The 23,665-nt window shown below is 37.3% G+C and overlaps 1 protein-coding gene and 1 non-coding gene across 2 annotated transcripts in view; both read left to right on the top strand.

The window, feature by feature from the left end:
- The window catches only part of Tox (thymocyte selection associated high mobility group box), a 301,386-nt gene that overhangs the window by 22,880 nt on the left and 254,841 nt on the right, over positions 1-23,665 (top strand). The window lies entirely within an intron of this gene.
- LOC125361127 lies at positions 5,316-5,445 on the top strand. Its single transcript, XR_007212910.1, has one exon. It is a non-coding gene; the product is annotated as a small nucleolar RNA SNORA40 (small nucleolar RNA).

Here is a 23,665-nt window from a genome sequence, read left to right as displayed (position 1 = left end):
ACACTGGTCCCAGTTGAGTCCCAGACCAAAGACAGAGAATCATCTATATTTGAGTAGCGAATAGAACATCTCACCAGCAGTATTTCATTCCAGTAGTATTCTACAGCTCTTAGTATTCCAGTTCTGTTTCTTTAATGCACTTACTCAGATTATCACCTTAATAAGACGACATCCCAGGCCCCAAGAGATGTCAGATAATGAAGTTTCAACTCAAGGTGCCTCTAGACTTGTGTGGGTAAGACACACTATTTGTGCAGCTTGGAAACGGGAGGAGCAGCAGGCCTGTCACACCTGTAGAGGGCTTCCCTTGGTTCTGGGCTGTTCCTGTAGTTGTCCCAGAGGTATTCAAACAGCTGCCAAGAGTCTGTAGCATGAGCCCTTGTGCAACCCTGTGCCTTTAGTGACCTTTTATTTTTTTCCCAAATTACCGGAAATGATCTTCAAACCCATTGTGTGTGAAAACCATCATCTGAAAAGTGAGAACCAAATTAGCTTTGTTGTGGATTTCTACATTGAGGTGCAGTCTTTTAACTAAGTTAGAGACTTACAGTTTGTATGTGTCACAAAGATTTAAGAACTGCTTTTACAATGTTGTAGGACAATCAGGATTTCATTGAATGTGGTTTTCATTGCTACAGATTTATGACAAAGGAGTGGGATTACTTTCATATTGGAGATAAGCACGATTTGTACTGGTTATCGCTTTTTGCTTTGGTTTGAGGTTAGTAAAAGGTTAAATTGCCACAGCTCAGAAAAATTAAGATGGGTTAATAATTCCCTGCATACTAGAGAGGGAGTAAAAGCTCTTCAAATGGCCACTATAATATTATGAGAAGTGTTAATGGGTATTTAAAAATTAAACTAATTAGAGTCATTTTTGAAGCCATGTTAGTTCATTTTGCCAGGTGATAATAAGAGTGAAAAAAACATTACTATTTGTACTTTTATTAGTGTACTAATTTCTACTTTTGTACTTTCATTATTTGTACTTTTATTAGTGACTTGATAATGAGCAGTTAGCCTTTAATTAGTGTTGCCTTGTATAGTTTTCAGTGCATCTGTGCATTCATTTGAACTGTATAGTAACACTAGTAGAGTGGTAAGGAGTAGCATATTTGGATTACCATTTTATAACAAAAGAAATTGAGGTTCACAAGAGTGAAATGAATTATTTAAAACTAGGTGGCCAGTAAACAATGTCTGAGACTGTGCACATTTGGGATTGATAAAACCCATCCATGGGGCTGGGAATATGGCCTAGTGGCAAGAGTGCTTGCCTCCTACACATGAGGCTCTCCGTTCGATTCCCCAGCACCACATACATGGAAAACAGCCAGAAGGGGCGCTGTGGCTCAGGTGGCAGAGTGCTAGCCTTGAGCAGGAAGAAGCCAGGGATGGTGCTCAGGCCCTGAGTCCAAGGCCCAGGACTGGCCAAAAAAAACCCCAAAAACATCCATCTCCACATATCTAGCTTACAGCTCATAGGCTCTAACGAAACAAGTCACTGGCCAGTGGGAAGATCCAGGTAAATACTTATTTATTTCACCTTAGATAAATCTTTTTTTTTTTTAACTTACTTAATATACATTTTTTTGTTTTTGATTTTTTTTTTTTTTCCCCAGTCTTGGAGTTTGAACTCAGGGCCTTGGCTCTATCCCTGAGCCTATCTGTACTCAGGCTAGCGCTCTACAACTTGAGCCACAGTGCCATTTCCAGCTTTTTCTGAGTAGTTTATTAGAACTAGTAGGCTCATGGACTTTCCTGCCTGTGTTGGCTTTGAACTGTGAACCTCAGATCTCAGCCTCCTGTGTAGCTAGGATTATAGGTATAAACAACCAGCACCTGGCAAGAAAAATCTTATTTTTAAGGAATGATGAAGATCTTTCTTTTTTAAATGTGATAGAAATGTGGCTTGAACTCAGGGCCTCTCACTTTCCCTTGGCATTTTGCTGAAGGCTGGCACTCTACCACTTGATCCACACCTCTACTTCTGGCTTTTGTTGGTTGCTTAGAGATAGCAGTCATACAGTTTTTCCTGCCTAGGCTAGCTTTGAACAGTGATCCATAGATCTTTACTTCCTGAGTAGTAGTTTAGATTATGGGCATGAGTCATCAGCATTCAGCTCAGACTTTGCTACTTTTAATATGACTTTTTAAGGAAAGTATTTCCTGAATTTTTGCAGTTGTAGAGTCTAATTATATCTTACAATAAATGACTTCAATCAACTAATTCAACAAAATTTAACAAAATTGTAGAAGATACAAGTATAGTCATAGATGATAATATTGGGTGTATAAGACATTTATGTAGTGATATAAGGTAGTGATAATTCAATGAAATAAATGCAAATGTCAGTAAGAATAATAGTAGCTAATACCAGTCTTCACGTACATAATGATTTTGGTGTGCAAGGTTGCTGTGGCCTTTGTGTGACACTACCAAAAATAGTGACACTTGCAAGACAGAAAGACCTTGCCTTTCATTAGGAACCAGAATGAAAATGGACTAAAGTATGTGTGTTCCCTCACAGACTTGTCTATGGAAATATAAACCTCCTTGGGGACTTAGATGACTTAAGGACTGTGGCTCACTCTTCAGAAATGTCAGGCCTGTTAAAAGTATATACTGCACCACTTTGGAAGTTCTTCTACTTGGATATAGGCTTATTTATTATTGGTTTGCGGTTCTTAAACAGATGATGTAGCTCAGAGATCTGTGTTTGCCTAATATGCTTGAGAGTCCGGTTTTGATCTCCAGCACTACAAAGATGTGGAAAATAAATAATAAATATAAATAAAAGCTTTTTAATTACCACGTCATTCAAAATCAATTATGCTTTAGTTACAATAATAATTTAACAATTAAATATATTAATGAAACCCCTAATTATTGTAAATTATTCAAACCCAATAATTATGTAATAATGATAATAACATTAAAGTACTATACAATTATAGTATAATTCATAATATTATATGGTGCACATTGTAAGTATCTTTCCTCTTTTACCAAATTTTTTCAGCATAAAAATTTGTGATAAACACTAATATCTTTAGTGTTGAGTCTATAAAACATGCAATTTCTAACCAAATTGAAATATTCTATCATATTATTTTCATTTTGCTTCTCATCAACTTTCAATAAATAGTAATTGGAAATCCTTGGTTTGCTAGCATGCATTTCTACTGCCATAGCTTTTCTGTTATTTTGATGTTGTGAGTGAATATTTGTCTCCTTTAGTGTGACAAAACAATAAGTATATGCAAGTGATGCTGGAAAGCTTGCTATTGGCACTTACCAACACACTAGTAGAAGTTGACCAGAGTTTAGAATTAATTCCACCTGTTATTGTTATATTCCCTTCCTCATACTAGGGGTTGAACTCTGGAGCCTCCAAACCTTCTACCACCTGAGTCTACTAGAACAGGTTGGCACACAATAGGTAATTGCAATATATCACAGAAGGTGCCAGTGTTAAATAGCATACAAGGAACACAGAAGGAGGCCCTAACCCAGCTTTGGTTCAAAGACAACCTCCAGGGGTGAGCGGGACAGTGGGAACTGGAGACTCAGTAAGAATAAGGAGAAAGAAGGTAGGAAGTGTTGTCAAGGTCGAGGGACTAGAATACGTGAAGATGTGGAGTGTGAATCATTGGGAGCTTTAGGGGAGCTACTTAAAGACTTGTTTTGCTAGAACCAGAAAGATGTGGGAAGTAGGGCCTAGACTTTTCTCATAAATTATGGAGGGTTATGCATTTGTTTGTTGAGGTTCATAAAAACTACTAAAGGTGTTCTTGAAGAAGTGAAGTATTCACATACTGGAAAAATTTCTCTGGCTTCTGTGTGGTAAATGGAATTATGAGATACCAGGGAGGAATCTGTCAGACTGATCATTTCTCTGCTTTAATATGGTAGCAGATGTTCCTCTTCTGAACTACGTGAATCTTACACTGAACCTTAGGGAATACAGGAGACATAAAAATAAGAATGCTAGAGCTTCTTAGACCAAATTTTGTAAACTGTTGATTGGAATGAAAATAAAAAGAGAATGGTAGGCACTGGCCTATCATGGTGGACATCAATGGAAAGTTTTGCAATGTATACAGGAGAGGAAAACAGATGTATCTGATTAGATGCTATTAATGGGGAAAGAAAATCTTTCTCAACGTAGCAATATTTATTAAAATTGTGTACAAGGAATGTCAGAGGCTCCGCTTTAAGTACTTTATGTTGAGAACTATATTTAATTCTTACTATAACCTCAGAGATGGGCTGTTAGGTCAAAAAAAGCTTGTTGTGAATGTAGAATAATAAGAAAGAAAAAGAGGCATGGAGTAGCATAAATTTTAGGGGTAAACACAAGAGAAAATTCTCGAAAGGAAAATAGGAAGGATTTCCAAGGAGAGCCTAGAAAGAGTGGTGTCATGAAATTCAAGAGAAGAGAATTCCAGAAAAATGTAGCAACAGCGATTATTATAGTAAAATAAAGATGTGAAAAAAGTTGTCAGTATAAAAGGCATTGGCAATTTGATGAAAGTCGTTTTAATAAATTACTGTCTTAAAATCAGGCTATGGTAGACTGGGGCAAACATCAAGCAGTAGTTGGGAAAGACAGAGCCTGAATAATTGTTTTTAGATAGGACTATGTGGAAACGCTTGATGTAGCTCAAACTGGAAGAGAGAAGCTCAGGACCTAATGCTTGTAGCTGAAGGAAGCAATGAGCAATGAGAATAGATGAAGAAGCCTCATGGGCCTTGAGGAAGCTACTCAAGTCCATCTTCCTGGTTACTTGGTGAGCTAATATGATAGAATCGTAGGCTCAGAATTAGCAGATAGGATTGCTTGGCTTTGAAAAGATATAAGGGTTTGGAAGGCCTGCTGTGAGGTAAGAAAAAAATATCTAACTAGGAGCAGCAATAAGGATTTGTGAGCAACACTGGAGATCCAGGTAATGGTAAAGGATGTGGATATGTGAATTTCTTCTTCCTGGAGCTTTTGCCCTTAGGATAGTTGTACTTCACTCTAGTGGCATCCTAGATACCTTTCCTCTCTTAATATGGAGATATATCTGTTAAAAATCAGATGCTCAGGGGCTGGGGATATGGCCTAGTGGCAAGAGTGCCTGCCTCATATACATGAGGCCCTGGGTTCGATTCCCCAGCACCACATATACAGAAAATGGCCAGAAGTGGCGCTGTGGCTCAAGAGGCAGAGTGTTAGCCTTGAGCAAAAAGAAGCCAGGGACAGTGCTCAGGCCCTGAGTCCAAGCCCCAGGACTGGCCCCCCCTCCAAAAAAAAAAATCAGATGCTCGGAGCACTTGTGTGTATGTCTCTGTTCAGTTTTGTAACAAAGCCTTACAAACAGGTGCAAATAGTAAATCCTCTTTTGAAACCCAGAACTCACTGTTGACTATGAGGTTTTGGTACATGTAAGAGAAATATGATTCCTACAACAGTTGGCAGTGTTGGGGTTTGTTAACTCACTCTGGTTAGCTCTATATAAAGTTGATGTAAAAGCTAAAAAAAAAATCAGATGCTCATAAGCAAATGGCCTTCTCTGACTTGCTTTTTTTCCCCACCTAAAATTTATTAGAATTCTAGTTTTCAGTGTCTCGAGACTATTTAAATACTTTGCCTTTTATAAAATTTAGCTAGAAATACATAAAGCCTAAGTAATAGTGACACTATCGCTGATGTTAGATGGATTCTGGTCATGTCCCACATTGGAAACACATTCTACTAAATGGCTCTTAGATTTCAGCAAAACTTAGACTCACGGGTATGGTACTATAACCCTAGTACTTGGGAGGCCAAAGTACAAGGATCATAAGTTTGAGATTAGCCTGAACTGCATATTGAGATGCTGCTTTAAAAATTGCAAGGCTACTACTATGGATGTAATAATATTAAATGAGTTACCAAATTCAGGGTTTTCCTGACTATGTGGAAAATGTATATGCCTCATGAAATGTTTGATAGATTCTCCTGGAGTGTTTTCCTAGGTCAAATAAACTAAGACCTCATTGTATTCAATAATTTCTTCTTAGTCTCTTTACATATCAGCTTTGAAAAAAGCCCTGGAAGCTGAGTGCTGTAATCCTAGCTACTCAGGAGGCTGAGATCTGTGGATCACAGTTCAAAGCCAGCCCAGGCCTGAAAGTCCATGAGACTCTTATCTCCAATTAACTACCAGAAAACTGGAAGTGGCACTATGGCTCAAAGTGTGAAAGTGCTAGACATGAGCAAAAACCTCAGAGACAGCTCCCAGGCCATGTGTTCAAGCTTCATGGCCAAGAAAAGAAAAATGAAAGATCCTGAAAAGTCCTTGTGTGTTGCTAATTCTTTAAATTTGTGAAGAATGTGTTTGAGAAGAAAATAGCTTTGAATCTGGCCATAGCACTGAGTACTATACCATATTGATGGCCAGAATATTGAGCAGGAGGGGATGGAAACTCCATTCTAATAGGTCATCACCATGGCTGACATCCCTTGCTGGCCAGAGTGCTGGCCATAAAGCCTTAACTTTGTAGAATGGGGCTACTGTTATTCCACAGAACTTTAATAGTATGTATCAAGTCAGTTTGGTCTTGCTTCCCTGAGACTTTTACAGGCCACCAAAAAGTAAATGAAATCCCATGGTTGTTTCCGAATTTGCAGCGTTGCTTCTGATAACAAATGTTAGATAAGGCACAATGCTGGGACTTGCTTGTACCCTAACTGTATCCTCAGAATCAGTATAGAGACATAGAGGTCAATATGGTATTGCAGCCAACAGACTTTGAGATGTGATCCTAAAGTGAGAAATGTACAACAGAAGGTGTGCAGAGAATAAGGGCTATTTCGTAGGGTTTGAAAGTGATGCTGTATCTGTATACTATGCCCTAAATGATTTTCTATGTCATAAACTCATATACTTACATCATAAACTCATATGATTACCTCTTGAGTCAGATATGGCACCCCCAATTGTGTATCATAGCCTGAAACTCTGAGCAGGCTTTTCACAAAGTTAGCTCGAAGAGATTAAGCTTATTATAAAGAGCTTGATTTCCAATTTGTCGTGGAGTGCTATTGTAAATTCTTTCTAAGCTTATCCTTATTTTATCTTAAGTAAATGTTGGATGTTGAAAACTTGATTTACAATCCACTCAAATTTTAAGTACTACATTTCATTAACTGTTAATACTAAAATCCGTATTATTTTTAGTTACTAAGAAGCCTTTAAAGTGAGCTCTCACTTGTGGCTAATAAATGACTTTTTTTTTTATTTAAAACAAAACAATGTGTCGTCACGTCAGGGTTCAAGGCTACCCAAATGTCACATTTGTTTGAGTTCGCAGTGATGTGCTGTCTTTGAGTGGCTGGGCTTCTCTTACACCACAGCTACCTCTTTTGCCAAATATGGGAGTGATCCTTTGTTCATGTTAATTGAAAATGACATCCTTATTCATCATATGCAATCTTTTTTAGTCATTAAAATTCTGTCCAAAGCCCATGCAACTAAGGGGAACGGCTGAGTAATACCCGGGGCTTGTTCATCTATTGTTATCAGCCTTCTGTTTTATTCTTCTGACATGAACTAAAACAGGAACTGGAATGTCCAAGCTTTGCCTTCGGAATCTGTACTGAAAATATAATTCTGGAGCAATTATATTGATGATCTAGAAACATAGTTTTGGTCTCATTCAGAAAGTAGCCAGTCATTCCACTTGGTGGTTGAAAAGCTTAGGCTGGATTATATTCTCCTCAGAAATACAAATTCCTCCTGATGATTTTCCTTCCTTCCTTGTAGCATTGGATGAAGACAGTGAGCAGAAATGAACTTCTGAAACAATCTAAAAAAGCGTTACAAAGAACTTTAGGTCTAAATTAGACTGCTAATCATTGCCTGAATTATGCTAGAGCCACTTGCTGGATCTGTTTAATGTCTTATTCTTTCTTTGTGACCTTCTGTAAAGAAGTAAAACACACATTAAAGTAATTTATGTTAGATGTCAGAAATATGGTTTTTTTTAATACAATAAAGGTTTCCATCCCTTTGATTAAATTTATGTTTATATTTGACATGTTCTTGAGGCACATAAATTCACATGACAGTGTGGGTCTATGCTCTCAGTATCCAGAGCCAGGTTGAGTTGAATTTGGACACATGACATAAATAAAAGTGGTTTTATGTTTCACCTTCATCTGGTAGGTGAGCACTCCACCTTTTCTTGTGAAACATAATCGGTTGTGACATGGCAAAATTAGATCCTGGCTATTTATTATCTTCTGAAATCAAACCCCATAACTGGAAAGCATGTGGTAGGTCTGCCAGGGCAGCTTGCATGCAGAGAAGGAAGGGGACCCTCCAGTTTTCCAAGCTCAAGGTGATTTTTCTCCAGTGTCTTGAGCATTTTAATTAATTACCCTGAAAGATTGAGTAAATTATTATTTGAATACTTTATGGCATTACATGTTAACATTTCAAGGACAAAGTGCTGTACTTTGCTCTTCAACAATGCTTTGTCTGTCAGAATATATCTTGGAAATTTATGTAGTTTGTGGCAGAGTAAAGGAGGGACAGAGCTCGAGTCCTCTGAATTATTAGGAGACATCAGAGTTAGATGTGTCTTGGTGCCACAATTGAAGGAATATTGACTGATATCTGACTTCAAGGTAATAAAATTAACAGTGAAATGGATTTAGCTGAGTGTTCTGTACACATGTGAAACAAAATTAGCTTTGGTGAACTTTTGGTTTTTATTTTAACCTTGAGCAAAACTGAACGACTAATAAGCAAATGCCTTCAACTCAAAGCAAAATGCAACTCATGGAATGGCTTTGCACTACCAGCCTGGCCCAGTGTGCTTCGCTTCACCAAGTGTGATGGGACAAATGTGTACTTCTGCTTGTGTCTATAGGTAAATGTTGTTCCATCTTAGGTATTGATGCCTCTAAAGTATGTGTTTCATTTTTAAGGCATTTTTTCAGCTTGCAGAAAACCTTGCATGCTGAGTCTGACAAAGACTGTTTAAATGTAGAAAGCACATAATATATCATAGGCGGTTTAGTTGATCGTTTGTAGCCAATAACAAGGGTTTCACTGCAGAAATAATCTTTGTTTCCCAGGCAGGGCACTCAACCTTTTACTAACTTCATCCTACCATCAGTAGATTAGATTAAATTCCCATTTACTGCATCATATTAATATTTTCAATGGCACACTAATCCAAGAAATAAATGTGTCAGTTTCTATGGCTACATTGTAATGGGCATAGCCATCAGAGAGTGCCTTAAGGCCATATAAAAAACTTAATGTACAGATTGAATAGAAGCACATTATTTATTACGAAGCTATCAAGCTGAGAAATTTAGCAATCTCATTTTTTAGATTTGCTCATTTGACCTGAGCCAATTTGCCTGACTGATAATATTGAATATTTAGTATCACAATGTTTTTACACTTTTAAGGATAAAGTGTTTCTGGCTAATTTGTGATTCAGAGCAGTTTGTTGAATTGAATGATTTTTATGTTCCTGAAATCCTTATTGATAAATTTAGGTTTTAGTCCTTTGTGACGTAAAATTTAAGTGGAGCTCAGGAATAAGCTTTATATACTATAAGCCTTTATAATGCTATGACAGGGGGCTGTTTAGCAAAAACAGTGACAGGGAACCCACGCTGTTATCTGGGAGTGAATATCTGGGAAGATAAACGGGATGGAGTTGAGGAGTGAAGTAGAAGAATGTGCTTCCACTCTTCCCCAAATCTTTAGACTTACACAAGTTTTTAAGCTCCATGGATTTTGGTAGGATGACTCAATTTACCCTGAAAATCTGTAACAGAGGATTCAGAGGAAGACAGAAATTGTAGAGAAAACATTTCTTTTTTTTATCCCCCTGAGCCACACACTATTCTTTTCCTTCCTATAATAATAGAAAAAAAATGGTAGGACCATTTAATTAGGAGAAAGTCTTAATATACCTGCTGCCCCCTTGAATATACTTACAGTGGAACCCAAACATAAAATTAAAAAAAAATGACAATTCTGCATGTTGGGGCCTGTGGAGTTTGCCAGCAGCAAGATTTCTAAAAGGAAAATAGGTCTACAAGACTGTGGTACAAGGCCATTTTTGCTGGTTGTAAAGATTTCAGGAACCTAAGGAAACACATAGCTCTTCTTAGAAGTGAAGGTATTTTGTAGCCCAGATGAAAGTGAATTCTGCCTTGAGAAGTAGTCTGTTTATGTGTGCAAATAAAGACACCAGAAAACAACAAAACAACAACAAAAGCCAACCCAACCCAGATGACTACTACCAGCAAATAGAAAACAACAACAAAAAGCTGTCATTTGGGGAAAGGTAACTTGTGCCCATTGAAACTGACATGGCTTTTGTCAAATTCCAAGCAGCTTTCCTGCTGAGGCCAGTGGACGTAAACTCTGTATGAGGTTGTATCCCTTACACTAACGCAATGTCAGGAAATAAAAGTCAACTTAGAAAATAGGGGGGAAAATGAATGACACATTGAAATAGGTGATTTGACATGATACAGTGAAGCAAAAGTTGGGCTGAGATTTCAGTGGCAAAGTGTTTGCCTCACAAATGCAATTTGGTTCAATTTCCAGAACCAAAAAAGAAAAGACAAAAATAATACAGGTTAAGAAAAACAACGAAAAAGCAAAGAAAAAAACCTGAAAAATCAATGAAACATGCTTGACTGAATTCAAGTTTTCATAAAAGCCGAGGTAGATGAACTAGTTTAGCTATTGAATGCATATTCATTGCTGGTAGCTACAGATTATTTTATTAGCAATGCGGGTAATTTTTGTTCACTCTTTCATTGAACTGCAAATAGAACTTTAAGAGAATCGCTTTCCTTAACATTTACTAATAGAACACCATTCGGGTAAAAGATTGTTTTGTTATTGCTATAAGGTAATAACATGGATGATTTCTCAAATTTTCAGGCAGATGCTTAGGGTCTCTGACTTTTGGTTCTTTATATTTCCTTGTTTTGTTTCTTTCCTGTTTGTCATGGTGGACTTATCATTTAAGCAGATTTAGGATCTGAAGTTGGCTACTGCACATTGTTCACTGGTAAATCCCATTGTACTCTACATTACATTAAGAAAACAGTACTGTAGTTGAGTTTGGGATTTGGATAAGAATGTTTAAAAATTGTGGATCTTCTACTGCCTCTGAGAAATCTGTTGAAAGATAAAATTACGTTCTTTTAATGCTTCCTTACACTTCCCCTAAGAGACCTACTACTAACAATGTAAACTGTACCAGTGCCCAAAGCTGACATTTCTAGAATTTCACATATCAGTAAAACAGTAAAACAATGCAAGGAGCCAGTGGGAAGACAGAGAGGCTTAGCAGAGCATTTTAATGGCTTTAAACAAGTCCTCCCAGTCCATTGAAGTCTTAAACTTTATGTTCTGGAAAAGCCTATTTCTAGTAAGTCAAAATAACTCTCATGACAACATTTTGTCAGCTTTAGTGCTAAGGAGAAGTAAAAAATTATTAGCAGCAGGTAGCTTAATGCTGAGAATGGACAGAAAGTTGTTATCCAAGTATCACATTAAAATATCAATTGGTAGGAACTGGTATAGTTTTATTTTACCAGAATGGCATCTTTGCCTCAGTTAAGAAATGACTAATACATACTTTTGTAGTTATTTTCCAGAACAATGTGAATATTACCTTCTCTTTGTTTTTCTAAGATAGAGATAAAGGACTTTTGTTCTTTATGGAATACCTGTCTCTACATTTTTCTTTGTATATATTTAGCTTATAGTTTGATAATTAAAAGCATACTATTTTAGGGCTTCTTTCAGAATTCATACACAAGTACTAAAATTGGTTTGATAATGAAACACAATAAGCCTTCATTTATAATTCAAGTAAAAATATTGGCACGGTCTATTTAAAACAAGTCTGTGTGGTATATAAACATACAGGATGAAGTAAATATTTTGGTAAGAACATTTTGTGGTGTATTGAGGTGATATGGAAAGTTATTTAAGTCTGCGGGTAAAGAAATGCAACATTTCCTACCGTATTTTTTTAATAAGCTGAACATCAAAAGAGTCATGTACTGTGATCTCTACAATGTTCTGGTACAGTACTGAGATCAAAATTTACATTCTTGCAACAAGTGTCTTCTGTATGAACAGTACTTCTAATTTGAAGTAAAAAATATGTGAGGATTTTTTCCATTCTGCTTCTGGGGATTGTTCATGAATTTAGAATGGAACCATGCAAATATTCTTCCAGGGAAAATGTGGAAAGAAATTTCTACAGCATCTTGGTTTCTAAAAGAATGAAGTTACTGCCCCTCTCTCTCGGATGGTCATTAATAATGACAGATATGCACGGTTCAGAGTTCACCTACATTATTGTCAGCAGCAGGACTGGCAAGAGGATATTTATTACAGGAGGAGGTAGGATGGAGACATAACATGGAAACAGAAGACAAGAGCAGAATTCAGTAGATTTTTGTTTATCTACTGAAGTAAAATATAATCGTTCTCTAGACTTTCTTAATAGCATTTATTTCAGAGCTCACTTATTGCAAATATATTTCATCTCTGTAAATGTGCTTTTATGGTGTTGATTTATGAACTGATATGTCCAAGCACTCATTTTTATTTTATTTTTCCATTAAAACTGTCTAATAAGCGTGTACATTTGAATAATTCTTCAAATTTCATATGAATTGTGGATAGGAAGACCAGTGGATTGCTCAGGCCTTCTTTGCTCATTATGTACATAACTAAGGAATATTTAAAATAGAGACAGGTAGGCTTTTAAATAGGAATTTTAAATTTGCTTAAATCAGTAAAACCAATAGGCCTAGGTTACACCATAAAGAATTACACAGTGCATTTTATGCAGCCTCTCCTGGTAGCACCTCCCCCTCCCCTGCCTTCTTTTCTCTGCCCTTCCCCCATTTTCTAATTTTAGCCTATTAAGACTTGGAATTCCTTTCCTGGGTTAGTCTGTCAATTGTCCATTGAGGTACAAAGGGAAGCCTGTCCTTCCTTGGAGTCGCCTTTCTGCCTTTCTCTGCTTACCCTCTCTCCCCCACCCCCAACTGTAGCAACATAGGTCCAGAAATAGACTGGCCAGTGGAAATACTTGATGGACGAAATGCTCTTAAAATACAAAAAACAAAACAACGTGATGGGCAGGTGAAAATGAAATTGGACAAATGTGAGACTCTTCTAATTTCAAAATAAAGAGAAAATGAGGGACATATTTCTCCTCTCCCATTAATATATAGAGAAAGTAAACCTTCACACATGTAGAAATACACAAGTGAAGATATATTAAAAGAAAACTTAGAAGTCACCTTACCATTTAGCTGACAAAAATCATATGACTTCTCTACATTCTACTTAAGAAGGATTGTGGTTGTAACAAAGGTGTTCTCTAAGACATATATCTTAGAGTGTATAATAGCTTCCTTTTCCTTTGGGAGCAAGAACTATGCCTTGCTTATTTTCCTCTAAAATCTGTATTGTTGCACACATCTATAGGCACTTAATAAATAATGCCTGATATATTTAGAAAAAGTAGTTGTAAGAACATATGTGTGTTACTTAGCTAAAATTAATGTAGGAGATGTATGCTAGGATAGAACTTCACAGTCATACTGTTTGCAACCCTCCACTAGTTTCGATGATTCTAAGTAGGTTTCTTGGAGTAGTTTGGCACCAGGAGACCTTTTACCTCATGGCCTAAAGCCAAGGCCTCATGGAGAGGGTGGCCATCAAGTGGCCAGCCTGACTCTTTGGAGTCATATTTTTGATTCCCCCATTCTCTCTGGAAGATTTGCTTTACAAACAGTCTTAAAAGCAGGACATGGCTCATATGTGTAATCCGAGCTACTCAGACAGAGATGGGAGGATTGCAGTTCAAAGCTAACAGCTATTCAGAAGCACAAATAGGAGGATGGAAGTCCTTGGTAGCCCTGGCAGTAAAAGCAAAAAGGATGGGAATGGTGTGACTCCAATGGTAAAACCACGTGCTTAGCATGTTCAAGGGACTGATTTCAAATACTAGTACTACTATAAAAAGAAAAAAAAAGAAAAAGAAAAGGAAAAAAGAATACCCAGCAGTCTTTATAGGGCACTTTTTTTTTTCTTCGATTGAGAATGGAAAACAACAACGGAAAACAAAGAATATATGCCTTTTCCAAAGTAGAACCAAGCCAAACAAATAAAATAAAAACTATTAGGAAAGAAAATTGAACTAACCCAAAGTTTGCACTGTGGGTCTATGTTATAGCATTAACAAGAAGAGGGCAGGATTGAAACTGTGCTAAAATGATCTTCATTTCAGTTTGGGAAAGATCACAAATGGTCTAAATGATTTAAATCAGTGCTTTAGTTGACTGGAAATAGACGAGAGAACCAAATTAAAACAGATCACTTTGATTATGATGGCTCAAGGTAAAACAGTTCTATCTTTTCTCCTTTTGATAAATATTTGATGGTCCAATTTAAGTTATGGGGAAATGGATAGCTATATACACAGTTTTGCGTAAAGACATAATATTACAACAGCCATGGGAATTCTGCCATGAAGTATTTGTATATTTCAGATAACTCCCATTGTTAGTCATCAATGGATTTTTAAAAGTCTGGGATTACCTGTTACTCTTATGGCCTCAACTTTGTTCATTAGTTTACCACCTTGCTTTGAACATGGTGCTCTGGGAAGTTTCATTCTGTAGGAAAAGTCACAGTGATGGGAGTTTTCTCAAGTAACATGACCAATCACCCTTAGCAGCATTGTAGTCTACTTTGCTTAGACATCATGAAAAGATACTTTTTCAAGTGCTACTTTCCATGCATAGAGTCCGTCTTGTGTTACACTATGACAAAAATTTAAACAATCTTAAACAAATGGAAAGGTATTGGTCAGGAGCTTGCAGAAGTCTCGCATGAGAGCCAAGCCTACCGTTGTGGCACCTCATTTGTGCTGTAATCTTTAATGAACTTGCAAACTTCTACACAGAATTAAGTTCCTTCCATTAAGAAACCTTCTGTATGTACTAGCCAATGCAGCTTGTGAGGTTTATAATGTTCACTAATCCATAAGTGAGCTTGGAGCAGCAGATAGAGGTTGCTAGACCAGGTTCCTCTGGAGATTGGTGACTGGAACAAATTTCCATAGGTTGGCAGGGGCAGTGAGTGCTCAAGCCCCATGCCATCTCAACCACACTGATCACACTGGCCCATGAGATTCCACTTGTTCCAAGCTTAAGGTATAGCACAATTAGAGCCAAGCTTCATGACTTTTGGTGACATTATTTATATTTTATATCATTTAGCTGTTGGCCTAAGTCATAGCTTTTTGCTCTCTTTCCTTATTTTCTTCCTGTTTTTCTCTCCAAAGTTGATTCATGTTCTCTCTCAGTTGGTGCATGCATTCCCAACTGCAGTCAAGGCCTGTGTCGAAAGGAAGAGATTGCTGCTTATTATGCTTAACATTTGTCTTACTGTGATTAAGGGGTGAAAATGATTGTTCTGTGTAGTGTTGCTGGTCTTTCAATTGCCTCTATTCTTTATAGTGCAATAAATAAGCTCTCCTTTTCTTTAATAGCACATTTTCTACATCATAGCCGTTAGCAAACAAGCATGAATCAATAAGTATCGAACTTCATTCTGTATTAACCATGTAAATAAAATGTCAGTGGCTTAAGCCTTTAGTCTGGAAAAGTCCTGATCTTTCATCAAGGGCCATCTGGAACCTTCAGAACCCCACTGGGAGGGACATGATGCAGGATCAGATCTCTGCCAAATAATTGCACACACAAATACACACACACACACACACACACACACACACACACACATCTCTCATGTTATTCAGGGAACTCTGAAAGGACCTTGGGGCCTATGGGTCAGGGCAATGGAAGCTACTAAGAAAAGAACAAAAAAAATCCATACTTCCTCTCCTGGTCATTCTCCTGTGTTAGAACTGAATGGTTTCACTCCTACCCCTGGTGATAACAAATACTTGAAGAAAACATTGTGAACTTAGGTGTGCCATTAAGAAGAGGAGAAATATTTCCTCTCATAGTTAGACAAGAAGGAGGATTCTGGAATCATGGCACTGATGTAGAGGATTTTTAAAGAGTGGAGTGTTAGGAAATAATCTGAGTGCCTGTGACTTACATTTATAATCCTACCTACTCAAGAGGCTGACATCTGAGGATCATGACTCAAAGTCAGCCTTGGCAGGACTTTTATCTCTAGTTAACCAGCAAAACCTGAAGTAGAGCTGAGGTTCAAATGATGCTAGCCTTGAGCAGAAAGCTAAAGGACAGTGATTAGGCGCTCAGTTCAAACCTTAGCACACCTGTGTGCACACACACACAGACACACACACACACACACACACACACACACACCTGATGTTAGAAAATAGAGCACCTATGGACAGAGAAAAGAGTTTGTATTCCTGTGGTTGTGGACTTTAAATTGCTAGGAAACATTTATAATTTAGGTAAAGTGTTTATCCTGACCTGATGGGAGTAAGATTTTCTACCAGTTCTTCATCATAGAACAGAGCAAACCTGCCTTGTGCCTTCAGGGGCGTTCTGGTACCATTTAGGAACTCTGCCATTAAAACAAGGAGTAGAAGAGCTGTGTGATTCAGCCCATTCAATGTTCTTGGTCAAATGGGAAAACTGGAATATTTTCATATGTATAAAGACAAATGTTGTGGATCAGACCCAACATAAAAATGTAGAAATTTGTTTCTTTACTATATACCTTATACACATAGCCTGAAAGTAACTTTACATATATATGTAAAGTTTTGTGCATAGGTGGTATATACTGAACCATTTGGCACATAGTATCATGTTGGCAATCAAAAATTTCAGAATTTGGAGCATTTGGGATCTTATTTTTGAATTAGAGTTGCTCAATTTGTGCAATTTTGGATGATTATTGTGAGAGTTATATTTAATATACAATAAGCTATGTGAATTTGCCTTGTGTGAAGCTTAAATACAAATACTGTTCTGGTATTGCTATGGATTCACTAAGTCTCAGATGTTATTCGACTAGATTTTCTATGGATTTTAGTTTTGAAAGACCATGCATAATACCACTAGAGAAAAATATAGGACAGAATATGATTAAATAAATGTGGGGCTGGTATTTGGGGTTGCTAAAGAGATCTGATCTCTGATACCCAGTGTTTTGAACAAAGATATTATTTGCACTTAAACACACTTGAGACAATTATTTATAATAATTACCCAACTATAAAAAGATTACTAGAATGAAAAATAACATCATATTAATCACATTTCATATTGTTATTTTTCTAAAAACAGAGATTTCAATGTAGGAAGAGGCCATATATCTTTGACATTATAGTGAGTGTGTGTGTGTGTGTGTGTGTGTGTATGTATTTGTGCATTATTGGGGATTGAAATCTGGCCTTAATATTTGAGTCACAGCTCTGGTCCTGACTTATTTTTCTTTCTTCAAATAAAGAACCTAAGTTTTTTTTTTTTAATTTATGTATTTTCTTATTGTCAAAGTGATGTACCAGAGGGGTTACAGTTTCATATACATGTAAGGCAGTGAGTACATTTCTTACCCACTGGTTACCTCCTCCCTCATTTTTCCCCACCTTTCCCCCTCCTCATTTCCCTCTACCTCATAAGTTTGCATCATATAGTTTTGTTAGTATTACTGTTTTATTTATTTGTCTTTTTATCCTTTGTATCTCAAGTTTGATATTTTCCTTCCCTTCCCTAGTTCCAATACACACACACACACACACACACACACACACACACATATATATATATATACATATATATGTATATATATATATATATATATATATATATATATATATATAATATCCAGGGTACCCAAATCAGTTACAGTGACATCAGGGGTAAAACTATGGGAAAGAAAGACCTGCACATAGCTATTGAGCTATTGTGATCTTCTGTTAGGACCATCCTAGAAATGTACTAATTATTCCTAATGAGGGAAACCATAGAGTTTATGTTTCTTTGGGTCTGGCTGACTTCACTTAGTATAATTTTTTCCAAGTCCTTCCATTTCTTATGAATGGGGCAATGTCATTCTTTCTGATAGAGGCATAGAATTCCCTTGTATATATGTTCTACATTTTCTTGATCCATTCATCTACTGAGGGGCATCTGGGTTGGTTCCATATTTTAGTGATAACAAATTATGTTTTATTCTACTGGTTTTACCAGTATGAAAATTCACATTTGCACACTAGACAACTATCAGAAGCATTGTTCCAGCAAAGGCCCTCCCAAACCTCATTATCAGCTTGCTATTTCCTTATAGAGAACCTCCAGATCATCCTGCATAGCTTACTTTCCTTTGCATAAACAAAAGTGTGATCATTTTCACCTGTTCGCTAACCTTTTCTCAGGAAATCCCTGCAGCCTGACTTTTTCTTCAGCCTCCTTACTAATATACTATCCAGAGACATCTATCTCCCCCTACTAAGTCATTTTGGTCCTCACTGAATCCTTTTGGAAGCAGATTGCAAAGGGGAGTTCTCTCTCCTTGGGTTACTGCCTACTTGGTTACACTGCCTTAGTTTCTTGGTTCTTCTCTCTGTCTTCTTCACAAGGACCCCTCCCGACTCCTTCATATTAGGTGAGCCCTTTGGGTCCTTCCACTGCTTCCCTTCACTCCATCCTGACTGTTGAGCAGGACACACCTCCTGTCCATGCTAGAGACTACAAACAGACATCTTCAGTTTCACATTTTCAGATGTAGAAGAGGAAAATGGCTTTCCTTGTACTCTTTCAGATTCTCCACTGGGACTGCTGTAATAACAGACTAATCAAAGAAATAATGTAGCTTAGTATACCATTGAATTAATTAAAAGCATCTATTGCATACGAGTTTTCTATGGCAGGGACAACTTTATAAGGAATGATGACCGAAACTATAAGTAAATGTTGTTTGATGAAGAGTGGACTGAGGAGCAGAAAATATGATTGGATAAAAGAGTTGAAGCTAAGTGCAGTGAATGTAAGAAGACTCCACTCTGCCTGTTTGTTGGGACCTCACATAAAATGCCTTTGTTTTGAGGGAAGGGTGCTCCTTTCCTATGGGTAAGGAGAGTGTCCCTCTCCCATAAAGTTCTGATATCCTGCTTCAGACAAAGAGCCCCATCTCTTACGTCTCTTCAGCTTAAAATCTTCACCATCCAAAGCACTGTATTTTGGGGAACGTTGTTTTATGAACCCTGTCACAAGTGTTTTCAGGCCAACAAGCTGCAAACTATATTTGTCAGTTCTTCTCATTTTGCAGTTTGTCACGAATCTCTTTCTATTTCTAGACCTTCAAGGTATAAATCTGGGAACCTGCTTTGAGTGGTAGTTTTCATCTTATTACTAAATGTCAACTTGTCTTATGGACAACTGAATTTCTGTTTCATGGAGAACCTTTCTCCGCAGCTCCTGCCTTCTGCCCCACTTAGGGGTGTTTCATGAATAAATAGGCCAGTCTTCCTGGGTTACAATTTAATTTTCTCCTTCTTCTAGTGGCTACTTGTCTTCTCTTGCATGGAATCTTCTACCTTGTGTGGCCTTCATGTACTGCAACGTGGAATCGAATGCACCCTCTGTGTTCTGTGCTTTCTCATGTCTTCCTTCTCCGTCTGCTCCCTTCCCTTGAATGCTCACATACGACTTAATTTGTTTTTCTCTTTGAGGCACAACAGAAAGCGGATATCTTCTTTTAAAATTTTCACACAATTCCTGTTTACTATGATTTTGCCTACAATTTCCAGCTGTACAACACCAGGAAGTATTTCACTCTACTTATATTTAATATGGCACCATTTTAAAACCTAATTTCATTATTACTTTATCTTTTTTTCCCTTAATGCCAGTGCTGGGGCTTGAACTCAGAGCCTGGGTGCTGTGTTTTTGTTCAAGGTTACCTCTCTACCAGTTGGGCCTACAGTTCCACTTCTGGCTTTTTGGTGGTTAATTGGAAAGAAGTCTCATGAACTTTCCTGCCCTAGCTGGCTTTGAACCATGATCTTCAGATCTCAGCCTTCTGGATAGCTAGGATATAGGCCTGCTCTCCTGTCCAACAACGTGTGTGTGTGTGTGTGTGTGTGTGTGTGTGTGTGTGTAAATAACACTTCAACAATTAGGATCATTTCTCAGGAACCAGATTTTTTTAAAAATCTAGGTCCATTTGAATGTCTTACAAAACACATTATAGACAAATGTTAACCCAATACTTACTATTGATAGCACAATTGTTTCTGGCTAAGAAGATGCTTCTCTCTGTACTGATAGTTTTCCCAGTTCCGCAAATATTTAACTTTTTGCTGACTTTTCTTATATAGGAAGTTGATTTAATATTTAGCCACAAATGTATTTTTTAGATACTTGTCATATAAGCACGTGGGTAGTAGTATCACTAGGGGCCTCGTATTCTTTTGCCCTCTTCCATGTGAAGGTGTTCAGAGTAGGGATACATGGCATGTTTGCAAGTGGATTTGTTTTTGAAGAAATTAACAAGCGATTAAGTAGCTTCCCAAGGTTATTTATTCTGTAGTAATGCTTATTACCATAGACTAGAGAATTGAAATTATTATTTGGGCAATCTTGAAAACAGAAAGCAAAAGTAGATAGGTGTGGTGTCACACACCTGCCATCCAGGCTGCATAAAAGACAGACATTAGGGGGCTGGGGATATAGCCTAGCGGCAAGAGTGCCTGCCTCGGATACACGAGGCCCTAGGTTCGATTCCCCAGCACCACATACACAGAAAACGGCCAGAAGCGGCGCTGTGGCTCAAGTGGCAGAGTGCTAGCCTTGAGCGGGAAGAAGCCAGGGACAGTGCTCAGGCCCCGAGTCCAAGGCCCAGGACTGGCCAAAAAAAAAAAAAAAAAAAAGAAAAAAAAAAGACAGACATTAGGAGAATCAATATTCCAGGTCAAAAAAAGGGGACTAGAAATGTGGCTCAAGATGAAGAGCTAGCCTAGAAGTAAGCACAGAGCCCTGAGTTCAAACCACATACCACCAGAGCAAATGAGAAGACAAAGTATTTACCTACAAAAATCTGTGGGACAGTGGAGAATATTTAATGAAGCTTGGAAATTAACACTTCATCTATGAATAATAGTAAATATGACTGATCCTGATAGTTAAGTTATTTAGATGAAGAACCTTGTGGGGAGCATCTGGTAAAGTGTATTGCGGGTATTCTGGAGGACAGAGAAGAGTACTGAGCAGATTTCATTTTCATTTCTAGATGGAACACTTAATATTGTTTAAGTCAGATCTTTCGAATCTGCTGAAAAGAAGACCCTCAATTTTCATTAAATAATAGATTTATAGCTCAGGGATTTGTGTTTAATTTTCTGGGATACTATCCAATAATAATGATATAAGCACTGGAATCCTGTGACAAAAACTAAGATTAAAAATGGCATACTGTGGGTACTGTTTTCAAAATAAATTAAGACACTAAATATAGTGACTATGGTGACTACCATTCCTTATGAACTCTGGTGTCTATCTGATTATTTAGTGTGGTTTTGACAGACACTATTTTGGGTAGTTATTCCTGTGGTATCTTCTTAACCTTTTCTTTCTCTCTTAGCCCTCCTCCCCTTTCTTTATTTTTAAAATATGTTGAATAAGACTTAGAGATTATAACAGCTCTGAAATCTTAATGAAGTTCTTATGCTGATACTTGAGATGTTTCTAAATCCTTCTAAGATAATAACTGGAGTATACATGCAGGGTTCTGGGTTCCCAGGTAGAGTTACAAGAGTTGTTTTTGACTACTTAACACTGATTTTAGTTCTTAATTTCTGGTTAAAAGAGTTTCATAGATATGAACTCACCCATCATTAACTCTTATGTTTAATATTCACAAATTATTTGATCAAATCACAGGGCTAGATTACATTTTATGTATAATATTATCCTCACATCTTATTATAACCCTCACATCTTTTCATACCACAGATGTTCAAGGACAAGGTCCAATTTTCTGTCTAGAAAAGTCACAGAATGGAATGTTATTTTGATCAGAGAAATAGGTATAAAAATCTTGAGTAGTAGATATTCAAATAAATAGGTAAAACATAGTTTTATTTAAAAAAAATGAACCTGTGATACATTCTAATCAGGAATGAAGTTGTAAACATTACCATCTTGTCAAAGGGAAGAACTAGATTTTTGAAGTGGTCTTCAGCCTCAAATATTTTCCTAAAACACCTTTGGTCCAGCCAAGCCCATCAAAACTCACATTTCAGGGTCAATTGTCACACTAGATGGGTGGGGGGGAGGGAGGAGGGAAGTGATAGCGTTTAGAATGAGTCATGTACTATGTTTGCTAGTGAGGATTTTTTTTTAGAAACACTGTTTTGTGATGTGGGGATCCAGTGTAGGGCCTTAAGCACGCTGGAGCTAGGCCAGTCCTCTACCACTGAGCTTCAGTTCCCAACTTCAGTTCCCTCAACTGTTGAAGGTTTTAAATTGGAGCATTAGTTAAATCCTATCTTTAAGATCATTTCTTCATCCCTCCTTCCCCCCTTCCCGGCTCTCTTTTTCTTTCGCTCTTTCACAAATGAAGCGAGATTCTGGGAAAAGTTTTCTGTGTTTCTCATTTATTTCAGAGTTTAAAAACGGTCCCCCCTCTCCCCTTTCTGAATTTTCAGAAAGAATAAAAGCCACAAAGACATTCTGTCGCAAAGGGAGCTGTTTACCTTGGTATACAACTCAGTAGTTCCCGAAACACTCCCTTCTTAGCCCCAGTATCTATTAATATCTTCAGGCATATTAGTGTTCATTGGAACACACTTTGCATAATATTGATATGTTTACCCACTTGAGTTCAGTTGTATGAAATGTTGAGAATTATTATTATTTTTTATTAACATTAGATGTGGTTGCTTTGTAGTCATCATAAGCTTCTGTTAATAATGAGTTTGACCCTCAAGCTTGTAAGCTGAGAGTAACTGACAGGGAACAAGGAAATTAATTTGCAAATTAGACTCTTGGGGAGAATTTTTGTTTGTTTTTTTGCTTAACAGTAGCCAAGGTCCTCTTGAGTTTAAATGGCCTTCATACTATAGTTCAATGTAACATTACACAGAGCAGAAAAAGTAGTGGATTGTTCCTGAAAGAATCATGGGAGAGCTTTCCAGTGCAACGAATTAGTGGGATATAGTTAATGCTTTTGCAAGACATATAATCCGGTAGAGCGGGAGACAGACACTGCATAATTAATAAAGGATAGAGGCTCTTTGTGTTACTCATTGTTGTAGATATTCAATATTATGGGATTTCCTTTGTATTTGTTATTTGATTTTTTTTTATTGTGGTTCAACTGGTTCAGATCACAAGCACATTTAATATGTTATTAATCTGAACAAGCAGCTGTTGTGGGTTTCACTTGTTTGTACTTTACTCTGACCTAATAGTGGAGAAAAAAGCTAATAAAAGCTCACTAGTGTTCCTTTTGTACAAATGTAGCAAACTTGCTGTTTGCCCAGGCTTTCACCGTGACATATTTGTTCATTAAGTTATCCAGTAGCACATGTATAAAACTATTGTAGGTCTGTGTCTGCATCGTGGAAACCATTTGGCACAACTAGGCTACATAATGCTTT

This window comes from Perognathus longimembris, chromosome 12 (genome assembly GCF_023159225.1).
Source record: "Perognathus longimembris pacificus isolate PPM17 chromosome 12, ASM2315922v1, whole genome shotgun sequence".
Taxonomy (NCBI): domain Eukaryota; kingdom Metazoa; phylum Chordata; class Mammalia; order Rodentia; family Heteromyidae; genus Perognathus; species Perognathus longimembris.
Note: the sequence above shows the minus strand (reverse complement) of the source record. Positions and strands in the feature narration are given on the sequence as shown.